At 39.2% G+C, this 17852-nt stretch overlaps 1 protein-coding gene across 4 annotated transcripts in view; it reads left to right on the top strand.

The window, feature by feature from the left end:
- Nucleotides 1-17852, top strand: part of ankrd11 (ankyrin repeat domain 11) — a 137450-nt gene that overhangs the window by 20768 nt on the left and 98830 nt on the right. For 3 of the 4 annotated variants that reach the window (XM_061814951.1, XM_061814953.1, XM_061814949.1), the window contains exon 2: nt 16515-16597. The gene's annotated coding sequence lies outside the window, so the exon portion shown is untranslated. Of the gene's footprint in view, nt 1-15981; nt 16097-16514; nt 16598-17852 lie in introns of all 4 variants that reach the window. The other variant, XM_061814950.1, reaches the window with a different exon arrangement.

The following is a 17852-nucleotide window of genomic DNA, read 5'->3' as shown; positions in this document are numbered from 1 at the left end:
AGGTTTGGATTATTTTGTGCCTTAATAAATTGAATTGTCATTTGAAAACTTCACTTTGTATTTATTTGGTTTGTCTCTGAGTGAATTGGTTGGATGATTTGAAATGTTTCTGTTTGATAGATATGCAAAAAAAAAATAAATAAATCAGGACAGTGCAAATACGTTTTCGCGCCACTGTACATAAACATCGGAAATCACTGCTCTAGTCATATCATTTATTAGTTCTGGCACTATTTTACCTGGCGAATTATATTTACACAAGAATACCTCAACCAAGCTTTAAGCGAACATCCTTGCCCAGCCATCTCCCCGTCCTTTCTTTTAACACAAAGCGCGCTGCATTATTGTTGTCATCGCCTGGCCTATCTGTCGTATCTGTTTGTGTTTGAGTTGACAAAGATGAAGTGATTGCAAATACAGGATGCAATGGTATCAGAATACAAGATTTTATTGCAGTAATCTGACATGGTGCAATTTCCAAAGCGCACATTTGTCTTATAGTCTGATCCAGCCATAACGTATTGTCTCCCCCACGCTGGTGAGATGTTTTTTTTTTTTTTTTTTTTTAAACTATATTTTTTTGGTTGCCAGATACTTACAGTACCACGCCAGAAAACACGACAAAGCTAAAAATAAAGTAGCTTTTGGTTCCAAATATAGTGCTCACAATGGGGACATGGAATCCTTCTGTGGAGCTATTGGCAATTTGTGACTTAACTGATCATCATAAAATGCTAAATATTGGCAAATATTAATCAAGCCAATCAGATCGATGAAAAGTCCAGTAACAATTGCCTTGACTTCAGTTTTTTGGCTGGCCTGACAGGTGTGTGGTTTTCCTAATCAGGTCGACAACAGGCGTGCTCAAATTTTTTCAGCATGTGAGCTACTTACAAAATGTCCAAGTCACTAGACAATGCAAAACATCTTATTAATTTTAAATGTATTGAAGATGCTTTGTATGTACAATGTATATTGACATACCTTGGATAACCGAATGAGCAATCACCCACATTTGAAAATTTTACGGTGTGGTCAGTCAAGCTCGCAGATAAAGTTGCGGGTGTGATTAGGGATGAAATCTCAAGACCTTAAAATAGCTTACTGGATTAGTATAACATAATTATAAATTAAAAATAAAATAAACAAATTCATAACTAAAATAGAAAATTTAAATTTCAAACTCAGAAATCATAATTTCCAATTTCAACTAATATTAGTAGAGCATCATATAAAACGGTATTTAAAATTTTTCATCAGTAAAAATTCTTGATCTTACAAAATTTATCTGAAGAAAAGTTAAATGCACCGGCTTTTCAAGGAATAACTGTCTATACCCGCAATGTTTTGAAGATACTGAAAGTTTAGTTCAACATAATCGGCGTTTGTGGCAACAAGCAAGTGATACATTGTAACAAACATTCCTGTCGGCAATCGTTATGTATTGTTGTGTGTGTGGGGGGAGGGGGGGAGTACGCATCGTGGGACTCCCGTAAATAGGAGGCCAGCTTGCTAGAACGCGCCTTTATGTGCATGTGCTCGACGTATCGGCCACACCTGAATCAGGCGACGAGGTGGATGATAGTCTGTCTTTTTTGGGAGCGGGGGGCATGCCACGCCGTCGCACTGCATCGCGATCGATGCAATGAGCAAACCTGGTGTCACTGATTTTCCTTTGACATGGTTCATGATGTTGATGACTTTCAACGTAAATGTGCTCGCAGTATGTGAAGCAGCTCTGCACATGCGCTTTTGGCCTGACTTCAGTACATGCTCAGTACGGTTAACTCGCATTTGCTTTTTCCGGGTGAATACTGATTGTATTGGAGCAGGCTTGTTGAGTTAACAACGTTTATGGAATAAACATGTAAATTAACGTCAAGATTACACAAGATAATCTTCGCCTTTCAATATCTATTTTTTGTACTCGTAACAAATTTTACGCACATGATTTTTCATGCTTGACTGTGCAGATGTGCGAGCACGGAGCCGTGCAGTCACGCACATCAAATGTGAGTGACTGGAATGAGGCAATATTGCAAAACATAATAATTAACTATTAAAATTTTTTCCAATTAAGTTAGTTTAGTTTGATGACTTGCACTGAATTGAATCAGACAGGGATGCGTTGTCCGGACAGTACCTGCTGTCACCCAGCCTCAAGCACACTTCAAAATATTAATCAGTCATGGTGGAACAGTATTAATGTTTTATGCAAGTGTATCAACCTCAACATCTTCCTGAAAAGGATAGCACATGAATGTAGCAACTGGCTCAAACAAAGAAAAGTCCTAAAAGCGTTTGTCAACCTCTGACAGACAATTGTCAGTCTGCTCACAGGCCTTCCATTGCATCTCCAGCTCTGACATCAGGTTCTGGAAATTTGCCAAATCATGGCACTGCAGCTTTGAGGAAAAATGTTGCATCATTCTTTTCAAAGTGCTGAGCTGATCATTATTGGTCACTGTTTTGTCTTTTCCTTGCAGCTCAAGATTAAAGTCATTCAACAAGTTTGTCAGATCGGTTAAAAATGCCAACTCTAACAGCCCATGACCGTCAATTAGTTGCTTGTATTCTGCATGGCCAGATATATGTAAAAACTCCTTAATCTTTGGACAGAGCTTCTGAAATCTTTGGAGGAATTTCTCACAACTAAGCCATCTCATATCAGTATGGAGCAACAACTCAGAGTGGTCACAGTCAATCTTCTCCAGATATGCACAGAATTACTGTCTTTGTAGAGATCTGGCTCCAATAGAACCGGCGATTTCCATTGCCACATCCTTAACGCATAACGCTTGTTGGTTGATTATGCAATGGCAATTCAAAAAGTCTGAGATACGCATAGTCCAGCCAGCAGTTGGCAATAAATCCATATGCATGCCCAACCATTGCAGATGCTCCATCTCTGGTGATAGACACCAATTTGTAAACTGGGAGTTGGGGTTTTTAAAGTTTTTAATCGTCTGAAATATGTCCTCCTCGCATCTGTTCTTTCATGGGAAGTAGTGTTAATAGTTACTCTTTTCGAGTGATATCACCAAACAAACGAATCTCCAATGTTCTTTGACGTTTGCTGGGTTGAATCCTCAGTAATGGTTTCACAGTGACATGTAACTATGTCTTGACAGCTGCAGGGCTTTGATTGAAGATAATATTGGCCTTATTTTTAAAGTCCCGGCACAATGAGTCAGCTGCTTCAACGAATGCCTCTTTTAACCATCTCTCTGTCTTGGAAGGACTTACTGTTTTTTAGGATGACGTGACTCCCCGAAACGATGCTCGGTGGTAGCTTTCGCTTTTGAAGTTTGTTGAGTGAAAAATGACTGCTGTCCAGGCAACTGGGATTTTAGTTCCTTCACCTTTCTCTTTCTCATCTGGCTTTCGCTGGGAGGTCTGTCAGATTTTCCTCGAACAGTTCGAAAATGCTGCTCCACATTTCCTTCTTTGGTATTGCAATAGTAGACCGGTAGATGAGGCAAACGCACTTTGAAAATGACTGGGGGGGGGGGTGTTTTTTGCCTTCGTACTTGGTCCAACGCAGTCATTCATTTTGATGACCATAAGCTTTAGAGAGGGCTTAAAATCGGAAGTAATTCACTGACTATCTTGTAAGTTTTGCTGTGCTTTGCGCCGTTTATATATGAACGATGAGCTCAAGGGCAAAAGTCAGTTGTCATCTGACTGGTTGCCCTGTATGTCAATCAAGTAACATGATAGATAGTCTGACAACGTAAGTTTTGCCGCACTTAGCACCACATTTTGCGCTTGATAGGTCACCTGAATGTCAAATTTAGTTGTCATCTAACTGGGTGCCCTCTATAATAAATTGAGTGACGGGATGAATGGTAGAATGAATGGAGAGCACCCGGGTTAAGAAGGGTAATACCAAAGAATCTGAATACTTGTGGCTATATGATATTTCAGATTATCTTTATTAATTTACAAAAAAATTAAATTCAATTTTTTTCTGTCATTTTGGGATACTGTGTACATTAATGAGGGAAAATGAACTGAAATGATTTTAGCAGCTCACTGCAATATAAACAAAAGTGAAAAATTAAAGGGGACCTGATTACTTTTTGTACCGACTGCAAATATACTTGTTAGTAAAGTTGGTTAATAAGAGGAATTTGCTTCAACTTATTTTTACAGTATTATTTTGTGAGAAAGTTATCCTAATGGGTATGGTTTAAAAGTGAGGTTTTTAGCCACATTTTAACATCTCAAAATGCTTACATTAATTTTTTTTAAGGGACTTTTATCCTAATATTTGCCATATAACTAGATTTATTTTGTTTCAAAAGTTGGCAGGTATCCAGTTAGATAGATGTCTTGTGAATTGACCCCTCCGTACAGGGCACTTAACCACGCCCCCTGAAGTTACGTCACCCCACGTGTGCTAACCTCAGACCAACAATTAGCAAAAATGGCGGCGCAGGAAGAAAAGACTAGAGCGAAATTGTCCGATTTACCAGCTGATTTCTCACTCGCATTCTTAGCGAATAATGAAATATCGTTGAAAAGCAGACAGCAGGGCTTCAAGTATTTCAGCGAGGGGTATTTCAATAGTATTTACATGCATATCGACGGAGAAACCATGATTAGCGCAAGATCTTTCCGGAGTCAGAGGAAGACCGAGAAGCCACATAATATAATATATTATAACATGTCACACTTGTGTGCAGAATCTGTATGTGTATCTGTATAGACGTTTGTGAACCGCCGTATGAAGGAAAAGAAGGCGAGGCTTGATTTACGAGTTGTTTCTCCCATTTTCTTTGTGTAACGTCACGCGCTCCCCTCAATAAATATTCTTGAATTAGTGCAGAACCTACGTAAGTCCCGACCGAGTACGGCAATCACTACTTTATAGTGTCCTCAAACATCCTTCCTTCAGTCTTGGTGTCTCGGTGCACGTAGAAGCCTTTTAGAACTCGCTAGTCCGGTTTAGCTTAGCTTGGGAGCCGCCAAACAGAGACACGTTTGTGCAGTCAGATCATTGCAAAATATCGCTCAACACAGATCAAGTGTGTCAATCATTCACACGTAGCTATGTTATGCAAGCGAAGAACTGCTAATTCATTTATATGAGACGTATTGAAAATCAAATATAGGGCATACCTTCGTGCAAACATAGTCCAGTTTACCGTAGCTCGGTAGCCGGCAACAAAGAGACACGTTTGTGCAGTGAGATCATCGCAAAATATCCCTCAACACAGATCAAGTGTGTCAATCATTCACACGTAGCTATGTTATGCAAGCGAAGAACTGCTAATTCATTTATATGAGACATGTATTGAAAGTCAAATATAGGGCTTACCTTGGTGCAAACATATCTGTTCCGGTTGATATTAGATGGATTCAGTTGATGATGCGGTCTTCCACAAAGTTTGATCCATCGACGACATTTTTCGTACTGGGTCTTCAGTTTTGGAAAGGCTACGAATTGAACTCCACCAACTACAGGGTTCGCACGCGGCCCTAAAAGTCCCTAAAAAACCCTAAATTTTCGAAGGTGCATTTAGGGGCTCCTAAAAGTCCTTAAAATCCACGAAAACCGGTAAAGCCCCTAAAAAGGCCTTAAATTAAAAAAAATCAAAGGGAGGACCTCTACCGCCAAAATTCTCCCTAAAAAACAAATCTTTTATTTAAAAAAAAAAAAAAAAAATAGCGATCCGTCTGGCGTCCAAATCAGCCGGAAATTGTCAACGGAAGTCACCGTGTTGACAACTAGTCGCCATCTTGTCGATATTCCATTGTTTGTTTCCGTGAGTAGGCATTTCACGTCGTCTTCGTTACAACGTAGCATAGTTCTTTCATCGATCCAACTTGTATCACGGGGAAGTGCATTTTTCAAGAAGCTTGGGTTGAAAGTAAGGAGTTTGGGAGCTGGGTTCGTCAAGATCCAAAAGATCGGCACATGTTTTACTGCCATCTGTGCAAGCAGAGTTACCATCTTGAAAAGATGGTCGTCAAAGCGCTGGAGTCGCACCGGAAAAACAGGAGACACGCTGATCTGGCGAAGACTCTCTCATCTTCCGTTGGTATGAGTCGGTTTCTAAAATATCAAGATAGTGAAGCATCAACTTCAGGCAGTGGTACTAGCAGTGCATGCGCACTAGGGATCGCAAAAAAAAAACCGCTTACTTTCATAACCGTTTTAACAGAACACTTGTAGCAAAAAAACAATTAACCGGTTTTAAAACCGGTACCATAGTGGTGTTTACATAATTCACCCGCGGGACCTCGAGTTGGGGTGCGGGGTTCCGCACGGACTGTTTTTGTTGTTGCTCTTCTGGAGTGACGAGTTCACAGAGTCCCCCCGTTATGCGAGTAGTGTTTTGATGTCTGCCAATAAAACAAATTTACTCCCATACTTTGCAGCGTTTCCTCGATGCCATGTTTGAAGTTTCTTTGATTTAACTGAATGTTCTTTTGAGTCCAACTTTACTTTACAGCGAAACTTGAAAAAAGTGGAAATGAAGTTGAAAAAACAGCGCAATGTGGAGTACCGGAACCGGAAGAAATGATTGGATATTTTAACCGATTTCGAAAGTTCGATTACGGTTTCTGTTAAAAAAAAAACAAAAAACAGAAAACCGGTTATTTGTAGCCGGTTGCGATCCCAAATGCGCACCTACAGTTGTCCAGCCAGAAGTCAGGCTTTATGAACGTAGTTCAATACACGAAGACGGACTCGTTAAAGGCAGAGATTGTGTGGACTTTAAAAGTGATCTGCAGCCATTGCAGTTACAAATCTTGTGAAAATAATTCAAAAGTGTTTGCAATCATGTTCCCAGACAGTGACATTGCTAAAAACTACCACTGTGGGGAAAGGAAGACTTCGTACCTGGCTACATTTGGCATCGCTGCCGACTTTTCATCTCTACTGCCTCAAAGCCAAAAAAAGCCAGAATAGAGACTGACATATCAACGCTTATTGAGAAGGCTGACAGGCTGTGTGAGGAGGCAGAAGAAAAGAGGAATCTGAGGTTTATCACCGAAGCCAATGCACTCAGAGTCAGAGCAAAGGACAAGAGAGCCACTTTGGCACCTCTGCAGCAACAAATAGAGGAAGCACTGGGTAGGCTCAAGGAGCTAGAGTAGGGGTGCTGAAACAGACATCAGTAGAGGACATTTGTGTATATAGTTGCAATTGTAGTTAGAATCTGTTTTTCTGTATACTGTTAGGTGAAGATGTTGACAATGGTCATATCAATGAAAACTACCACAAGGGGCAACAGGTGATCACTGTCACAGGTACTGCGGTATTGGAACCTTTGATGAACCAACGGTTCGGAACGGTTGATGGCACCATTGGGTGAGTCTTTTTTCCGTACTCTTCATTTCCCACGATGGCCCTAAATTTTTTCCGTGTCAGCCCTAAATTTTTCGTGTCAGCCCCCAAGAATGCCCCTAAAAAGCCCTTAAATTTTTTTGGTCAGACTGAGTATGAACCCTGAACTAGCCTTTCAGGATACCTGTCGTCACTATTACAAAGTCTGTGACTACACCTCTTAACTATATCTATTGTTAAAGAACCCAAATACGCAATAAAACACTAACAAAAGCTATACTGGACCATGCAATGTTGTCTGAGGGAACAGCGGGTGCAAAAAAGGGACGTGGTTTATGCAGATCTCTGGCCTCTGACTGGTCAGCGACGCGGATGACGCAATTTCTACGGAGGGGTCAATTGGGATCCACTTAGTTGATCTTAAAAAAGTAAATACTTTCTAAAAAGACACTTATTTTTATCAGCTAATGGATATAGTGAGCACAGAGACCTCTTCATGTGATGCTGTACAGTTCAGGGGTGCGGTGTGAATATTTCTGTGGGTACCCAAGGGCCAGATCTAATAGTATTCATCCGGCTCATATAGGACCACAGGGTACCAGATTGGTGATGAGTGCCTCGCTCTTCTTTTTGATTGGTTTATTTTGCAACTAAATTTCGAAGAGACATCGATCATAGTACTTACAAAGCCTCAAAATAACTTCACATGAAACTCAGAACATGCAGTACTTTGTGGGATAAAGATATTGCACAGAGAATATCCACTTTAAAAAAAAAAAAAAAAAAAAAATATATATATATATATATATATATATATATATATATATATATACACACATTTAAAATATTTTCCTCCCCATCAGCCTTATGAGCCTTGACAATTGCAGACACTTTTTTAAATCAAGGAGTATGTTTGTGCATGCATCATGTGTTTGCGTCTGCATATCCATGTGTGTGTATTGAAGTAAGCATGGAAAGACGGTGACAAAAAACTGTCACAAGCACATGCTGTCATCTTTTCATTACTTAGCTATCCCTCCCTTCTCTTGTGCCTTAATCCACATCTCTGCCTTCATCATATATACATTTAATTATCGACCTTATTGATGCACATTTTCATTATCATCATCATCGTCAGTTTTTGAATGCTTTTCCTGCCTTGCTCCTTATCCCTTGCCGTTGCTTTTTATTTACTGACATTCACATCTTCAGTGTAGATATTTCATCCTTTGCTTTCTGTTTAAGAGCGAGAGATCATTGTGCAGTATTTTCTCCCTGCTGAAGTCAGACATCATCAATAATGTAGGTTTTTTTTAGAAGGGGTATAGCGTGCATGTCTTTTTTTGTAATGTTTCACCCATTCCCCCCCCCACACACACACTCACACAATCCCCGCCCTCAGCAGTATCCCTTCAGCGTCCGGTTTCAGATTTCCCCTCCAGTGTTTGTGCATTGAAGACTAGATGACTAAATCTAATGAGTGGCGATATTACAATAAGCCCTGTTACCTGACGCTTACACATAACGCAGGTCAAACTTGGGATGTTATCTAAAACCGCTGGTGTTTTCAAATCAATGTTAGCTATGTGTGGGTTCATGACATCAGTTCAGTAACCATGTCTGAAGTCTCTGTTGGCAGAGACACCAGACTGCCGAGACTGATCAGTCGTAGCAAGTTTGGGTCTCAAGAGACCAAAATATTGCTTGTGCTCGTACCACAAATATCTCTGGGAAACAGCGTGAAAATGAATTCAACTGGAAGTAACTGATGCGGGTATATATACAGTATATATCTTCTTTTAATATATACATAATGCGTTTTTGTGTGTGCATCTGGTTTGTATGTCGTGCTGAGCCAGCAGAGTATGGACACCAGGACAGTCCTCCATTGAGGAGGGTACTTGAAATATTGGGGTGATCGTTGTGATATTTTTAGAGATTAAAGTGGGTATAGGTAGTGATTTCCACATACATTTTGGTAACGTATACATCTTATGTACCTTGCAGCATTGATGGAACCCTCACAGATGTGCGTGATACCTATGCCATGGACATTAACACACCCCATACAATCACAGATATTAGTTTTTGAACTTTGTCCCGAAGACACTGCATCCCTGAATTCTTAAAATTATGAGAATTGAGGACTTCTCAAACCACAGCTCCCAAAAGGTGCATTCAAGCAAGACAGCCTCCTATTTACGGCAGTTGCGGTGATGCATGCAAAATTCAGTTACATTTACATTACAGTTGAATGTGCAATCTGAGAAAAATTAGCATCTACCTCAAGATGCATGTTTTACAGTTGTGATAAAGCACGGCTAGTGTTTGCTTATTTGAACAGCCAAAACATTAACACCAAAAAAACGATTTTTCTTGCCAAGTAAAAATGTGTTAAGGGTCATCCCAATTTTTAAGTAAGAAAAATTAAATGTTATTTGTATTTGTAGAGTATAAAAAAAAAAAAGAAAAAGTGTACATAAAATTACTTAATTTATATTTCCTCTTAGAAATGCACGATACTGCTTCATATGGGGGACAAAAGTTTCTCCTCTCGAAAAGTGGCACGGCAGTTTTCATTTCTCAGCTTCTACCGGACACTTTGCTCTGCCTTTGTCTTCTGAATCTTCCTCCCCACAACCAGTCATTTTACACACCACCTTCCCATGCTGTCTAGCCACACTCTCCTCTATCACTGCTTTACAGTCTGTAACCTACTTCAGATTATATCGTCTACACAAGATGTAATCCACCTGCCTGCTTCTACCTCCACTCTTATAGGTCACCCTATGTTCCTGCCTCTTCTGTAAGAAAATTTTCTCTACAGCCATTTTCAACCTTTTTGCAAAGTCTACCACCATATGTCCCTCCAAATTCCTTTCATGGATGCCAAACCTATCCATCACATCCTCATGACCTCCGCTTCTTTCACCAACATGTCCATAACATTTTGCACCAATCACCACTCTTGATTTGGGATGGTTAATTTACAGCAACAGTAAGTGCAAAATTTACACTTATTTTGCACTTACTGAATATATTTGTCCTTAATAGACAAAGCAAATACATTTTATTTTGTTTTCAGTTTTTCGTTGCACTGTCAATCTGCCTGTATACATTTACAAGAGTAGAGATAACTCCACTTTCATTTTAAAAAGTTCACATCTTAATTTATATGGTGTCATGAGTCAATTCAGCCTTTCAAGATTTCTCGATAGTTGTGGAGATGCATGTAAATTTAAAAAGCTTTATAAATAGGTTGCTGTTTGTCACTATGTACCCTGGGATTGACTGGCAACCAGTTCAGGGTGTATCCCGCCTCCTGCCCGTTGACAGCTGGGATAGGCTCTAGCACTCCCTGCGACGCTCATGTGGATAAGCGGCTAAGAAAATGGATGGATGTTTTATAAAAGGTACATACAGTTTATCAACCAACTGATCTCCAAGTTGCAACTGTCAATGAAAACTGATTCATATCGTTGAAATAGTACAAATTTTTCTTTTGACATTTGAGGTTGGTCATTTGATTTCACCCTTGAGTATAAATGGGAGAGAAAATGGATGGGTGGAAACCAGATTGCCAACAAGAGTATTCTCATTACCTTCAAAAATTACAATTTTCCCAAATGTAGTTGTAATTATGTGCACAGAAAAATATTTGGTTCCGAAAAAAGAGAATTATCGCTATTTCCCCAGTCTTTATTTGCTTTAGAATACATTGAGAGTCTCAGAGATTTGAGTGACGGTCAGTTAATGACTGCCACGGTCAGCCATTGACTGCCTGTCTAGCGACAAGTTAGAGAAATGCCTTTATGTGGACAGAAGTTTCCATGTATCTCGGGTGTTTGTGTGTCTGCATCCGTGTACCTTTGAGCTGACTAGATGAGGAAATGGCAAATTGCCAAGATGCTGGAGAGTGCATACTACTTCCTCTCTGAGAAACAAAATGCAAGAAGCTTCATTTGGAATAATTTGCTATTCACTCATACTGGTGTGCTGACCATTTTTCCCAGAACATTACTGTGCGATAACACAATAATACTGCATACTAAAAGCTCATTTCATGTGTACGTTTATACATATGAATACTGGAATGGTTTGAGGAAGGAAAATAGACCACAGTTTTTCTTTCGTTATTTTTCCATCCTTTGTACAACCAAACGGGAAAGGATTAGCCTATTTACATGTAAAAAGAGTTTCTACTTGGGAAAAATTCAGGTTACGAAATGACTTTTGGAACTGATTAATTTCGTAAGTAAAGGTACCACTGTACTGTATATAGGCCCATATCAGTGACTTCTGGGTGAATTGTCTGTAAACATCTCACAAACGTGTTCCTGGTGAGAGCACAAGCAACATTTTCGTCCCCCGGAGTCACTCTGACTCTTGAAGATGTCTCCGCCAGCAAGATAGGTCTTTTATTAATACAATTAAATGAATTGAGTGAATTAATTTGTTCTGGAGGATTTCAGAGGCATTGGAGGACTCGTGCCCTTTTTTTCATATTTTAGAAAATTCCATAAAGATGGCTGGCACTTTTTACATTGCCATTGCGTATCCCCCACTTACTTCCAACTTGCCTGTTCGTTAATCTTTGATTCCAATGTTTTTTCTGACATTTTCATTTTTTTCCTTGTCATTTCAGTTGCTGTATTGAGAACTTTATGGAGGTTTTGTTTCAAAGTCACGGTATCCTGACAACACTATCAGCTGGTTTGGATTTAACATGACCTGGTTGACAGACATCAATATGTTTTCATTGTGCAGGCTTTCAACGTGATATTCAGTTTTTGTTCTTTTCAGGTGTTTTTCCTTAGTTGGCTAAACTATACCTTTGTCTGGGTAGTGTTGTGCTCTGCTTCCTGAATTGTAATCAGCCAATCTGCAGATTCCCATTGGCAACTCACAACAAGTTCCACTCTACTAAAAACACAAATACCCATTTATCATCCTCCCTGCCATGTAGGCCATTGCAATGAGGTCTGTCTTTAATCCTGTCCCACACACCCACAAGCAACTCTACCTCTACTTGTAGTCTTTCGATTCCTGTGCCCAGAAAAATTGCTTGTGTGTGTTTTACACACTTGGCCATTAAATCTGATTCTGACTAGACACTTGAATTGTTGGGACCCCTCTGTTAATCAAAGGACAACCCCCAATGGTCACAGAAATAATTTGAATCTGAATTGTGGTTCAACAGAATAGTTTAAAACAAAAATCATGAAACAGACTGGACACAAATGATGCTTGTTACACAACCCTTTAAAGCAGTCACTGAAATCAAATGATTTTTGTAACTTTCAGTCAGACTTCTTCACCATCAATATTTTGGCCTAAACTGGAGCAAATTTAGTTTCAGCTTGTTGCTGAGGGCAACAATAGCCATAATAAACGGAGGCGCTAACAAAATGATATGCATTTATTTGTTTTGTAATTGCTATTGCAAGTTATGTACACAACATAAATAGGTGAAAATGAAAAATGTTTTTTTCAAGTGTTTAATTGCCTACTGTCAATCAGGAAGGGGGTGTTGATTGGATGATATACTACCGCCAAAAATGTACAAATTATGATTATTTTTTTGTTTTGGCAGTGAGCAATTTAACGTACTGGAAATATATTCATGATCACACTTGACATAATTTACTGCCAACATGCCAGATTTAAAAAAATTCATTGTAGGGACTTTTGGACAAAAAGCCCAAAAATATCCTGTGACCATATTTGAGCCCTAGTACTGAGAACTTCGAAACGCTATTCCCACTTTTGCGTTCCCCTCTTTGGACGATACAGTGTGCGTGCAAGCATATGTAGCACAATATGCAAGAATCCTTATCTTGTTTTCTGACCATGTCACCTGTCCACAAACATGTAGTGCGTTGACACTTTGCTCCCAGTAGTTTGGCTGCAAGGAATGTGATAACACTTTGCCACTTCTATCGTAGCATCATGATAGGCACTCTGCTCAAAGGAGAGTGTTGTATCGACAATGTTTATTCACTTGACTCATTTTTTTCCTGGCTTTTTTCAGTGTTGTTCTTTTTATGCCGAGCTGTCGCTAATTTGGTTTTTAAAATAAATTTTTAAAATGCAAGGAGTAGAAAGTACAGATGCATATTTAAAATCTATGGCGTAAAAGAAAAAAAATTTCCAGAAAAATACATACTCCAATAGAGTACAGATACCTAGAAAAATTTACTTAATTACAGTATAAAGTACAAGTACTTCACAAGTACTATATGTACTTCTCTTCTTCTCTTTTCTAAGCCCCTTATCCTCACAACCGTCACAAGAGCGCTGGAGCCTATCCTACCGATGATCGAACAGGAGGCGGGGTACACCCTGAACTGGTTGCCAGCCAATCGCAGGGCACATGAACATGTCCCTATCGTCATCCTTTCTTGGGGTACCATCATTTTAATCCAGTTTTTTATTTAATGAGATGTTTTTTTTTTTAAATAATTCTATAATTCCCTGAAACTACACTTCAAAAGTGATGCCTACATTTTATTGGTTAATTTTCACATTTTTAAGATTGTCCGTAGTTTTTGTCAGATTCTAATTCAATTATCTGTGACAATTGTGGTGTTTTCTTTCATTAATGGATTAACTCTCACAGATGCACACATACACATCCCATGTACTGCACATCCTGTAAATGTTGTCTTTTCAAACAGTATTCAAGTGAACTCATTTGTGAGACTTACTGTATTTTAAACTGCATTGAAGCAACAAAGTGTTACACTTGCAAGGAATGTTACGGGTTTACCCCAACACTGGGCCTCTGGTAAATCTGCTCCCATGACCTGCCTCCAAAATCCTGATAAATCCTTGTCCTCATAGTTGCAGGAGGAACAGGGGGATATAGTAAGGGTGTCTACCCAGGAAAATTGAAACATGAGCAGAGCTGGACCATGCTTGCCTGTTAGTTGTGGTTTTTCGTATTGGTTGTACTCGTGCCAACCCCCCTCCCGCGGAAACACACACACTCCACCGTCCCATCCACGATCTTGTTTGACCAAGTTGTGCAGTCTTACTCAGGTTTGGGTTACCCCTAACAGTTTAAATTTTCTTGCGTTGACCCACGCTCAGGAATTGGCTTCACAGAATGAAAACATATTTCACCACCAATTTTGCTCCTCGCTCAAAACAAGAATTTATATGGCAAACTGTCTCATGTCTATTAAATCAGGTTATACCAGTTAAGTGACTGAGAGGTATCTGATTGAGTCCTTGACTACCGTAATTTCCGCGACTTTTTTCACATGCTTTCAACCCTGCGGCTAATTTGTGGATTTTTTTCTAACATCCGTAAGGGGGCAATCGAGCAGAAAAGTTAAGAGTGAGACAGTGGAATCAATGTGACAAGGAAGTGATTTTTACCGGTATGTTTTTTTTTTTAAACCGGCCCCGTTAGTGCGGTGCTAGCGTGTTGCTGTGTCTGTGATTTTTACTGGTATGGTTTTTTTTAACTGGCCCTGTTAGCGCCGCGCTCACGTTAGCGCCGCGCTGCTGTGTCTAAGTGATCGAATTGTGACACCTCAAATACCAATTAATGCCAACATTGATTATAACTTTATTTCTTATGACGATGCTTGTAATTTGTTTTTTTTAATTCAAATTTGGACATAATTTATAATTCTATCATGTGCTTTTAAATATGGAGAAACATTGCAATTGTTAGAAATAGTTGCCATGGTATAACAAGAATTTTCTAATGTAGTTGCGGTTTTGTCACTTGTAATGCTAGTTATAAGAAAATTTTCGATGATTGAGCTCAAACCAATGTGCACTTTTAAAACTATTGTGTGCAACCCTGAGGTTTGATGTATTTCAATTACTTCTTGAAGCTATATATCCAGTGGGTAGGAAAGGTTTTCAGACCAATCTTCCCTGAATTTTTTTTTGGTGTGTCTGAGCAAATGCACTAATTCCCCGAGCCCCTTTGACCATTATGAGCAACATCAGATGTGTGCACTGTGGTCAGGCCAGTGTCATCCATTTGAAGTTACATTGCTTATTAAAAGAATCATATTCCAGCATTTACATTCCCATCAGAACATGTTTATTTGGAATAATTGTATTTGTTTTTGCAAACCTTATAACGACTGTCAACAAGCTGTTTTCAACTGCACAGAAAAATACATTAACCAAACCAAGCCAACTATGAACTATAAATTCGTAAGCCCGCTTTTTTTTTTTTTTTTACATTTTTTTTAAGTTCACAATGATATCCCAGTCTTTTTCTGAGTGTAAAAGTTAATTATTGCCTGCACAGTATCTTGAGCAGTGCATGCTGACAGCTGAATGATGCTTTGAAACAATTTTATGGTGAACATTATTTTGCTCCCTGTATTTAAAATTCTGAACTAGCCTTTTGTCCACTGTATTGGCTGTGCTTTCATCTATGATGAGGGTGTACCAAGGTGGAATTTTCTCATTTTACACAGTCTCATCCTGCACAATTTGATGGATTGAATTTAAAAAATTCATTGGCATAACTTTTGCTACGTCAGCTTCCTATTACATACTTGGGTAGTTTTCCGTGTGATTGTGAATTTGTTGAACTGACAGCAGAGATCCATTCCTGTTGATGGCTAAGAGAATATTGTCTGAGAATTTTAACTTGCTCTGAGTTTGATTTTATTTTTTATTTATTAATTTTTTTCTCCCTTTCACAGTGTCAACTCATTCCTCTTCTCTCTGTCTTTGGCGCTGTCCCCCAACAAATGTGCCGATCCTGATTCCCATCTTATATCTGCGCAAAATTCTAAATGCTTTCAGATGACACTTGAGGTAGTGCAGCTTCCATTCTGTTCACATTTCCTTCCGAAAAATCTCTTTGTATTTTGGCTTCACAGCAGAATTTGCAGATCACAGCTTTCATGCTCCAAAAAAGAGGAAAATCTTGTCCAGCTTTTCCACTTTTTTCTACTTGGATATATGAAAGGCAATAGTGTATTGTTTGCAAATCTCAGACAGTAAACGGTTGCACATATAATATCTCAGAGGAATACAAAGTAAAAGTGTGATTTCCCACTAAGCCCCTTCACCTGACGAAAAGTTGGTCGTAACCAATATGTAGTGATTCTAGATTTGTAGATGTGTTTGGGTTTGCTTATCTCAGAGGACTTTTCAGTGAGGAGAGATCACAATTGGCTGAGGTTTTGTCTTCCTTTTCGTTAATCATGCTTTGTTTTTTGTCATGTTTCAGGAATCTCTGGACACCCGAAGATTGTCTGGTGCTTCTCTTTTTGGATTTTAGCTTTTTTTCTTCCTCCCACAACCATGGAATCGGTATGTTGCTGAACAGCCTCATTTTCCAATGTTTTACATATTTTATTGCATGTAATTTCGTTTTTAAACCAACATCCCTACTACCAATGTATATATTAGAGTGTCCTACAGTGGAACCTCGATTCACAAAAACAACTGTTGATGAGCAAAATTTTCCTATAAACATTGATTTGGTTCACAAACTAGGCTTTAGTTTGCCAATGGTCACAGCCAGTAGCGGCTGGTGGTGGTTTTTCGTGAGGTGGCTCACAGTAAATAAATGGATAAATCTGCATACATATGTACGTACCACAAGCATCAATCAGTCAGTCTGTCATTATGTTTGCAGAAATCTCTTTGTACCAGAAAGCCGTCTGAAAGTACATTAGCATTCCTTTGGAATGAATGCTTTAAGAAAAGGGCTTAGTGCTTGCTGAACCTGTGCCTTGCAATCCATTGTCAGGTTGTGTTGGTGCAAAGGAAAAATAGGTCATGGTTTCTCTACTGCCGACTAGCTCGTGTTCCAACAATATCCCCCCGTTAAGAGTTTCACTCAGACATGCATATCAGAATGGCAGATGTATTTCACACATTATTCACACTATCATTGATCATAGGCATCAGTGTCATCTTCCTGTAGAAATTAAGTTTCATGGTGGCAGTTACAATTTGACTTTGCCTTTGGTTGTATTATTTCTGTAGTTAGGTCTTGGATTGTAAGAATATATTTGGATAATAGAATGTTATGCTGAATAAAATAGGTGCTGGACAGTGAATGACACTAGAAGTGAGTGATAGCTTTTTCTTTGCATAGTTCATCTCTTCTTATTCTCTACTCACACCAGGCTTTTTGTTTATTTGCTTGTGGTATTACACCAGCCAGAACTGCTTCTGTTTACCTCCCTGAGCTCCCTATATCTGCTTACTGTCAGTGGAAACCAAGGAAACTGATCACAAAGCTTATTATGGGTGCTAGGAGTGGAATACACACTGTGCCTGTGGACACGCAGGCACAAACACGCTCACCCTTGCACCACCCTCCTCCATCTTCTCATGTGATCCCAGTCACATGGTTTCCAGGCAAGCAGCTCAGTAAATCAGAATCAGGCTTTTATTTTTAACTGTTTTAAATCCTCTACCTGCACAGTTTGTAAGTGACTTGAGAATAACCTCATAAAGCCATTACTAGATCAATCTTTGTGCTTCTCCCTACCTAGATTTTACAGACCTGCATATTTGTGATGGATGTATGGATGCATGAAAATGTAGATGTAGA

The sequence above is a fragment of the Syngnathoides biaculeatus genome, chromosome 3 (assembly GCF_019802595.1).
Source record: "Syngnathoides biaculeatus isolate LvHL_M chromosome 3, ASM1980259v1, whole genome shotgun sequence".
NCBI lineage: Eukaryota > Metazoa > Chordata > Actinopteri > Syngnathiformes > Syngnathidae > Syngnathoides > Syngnathoides biaculeatus.
This window is presented reverse-complemented; position numbering and strand designations above follow the sequence as displayed.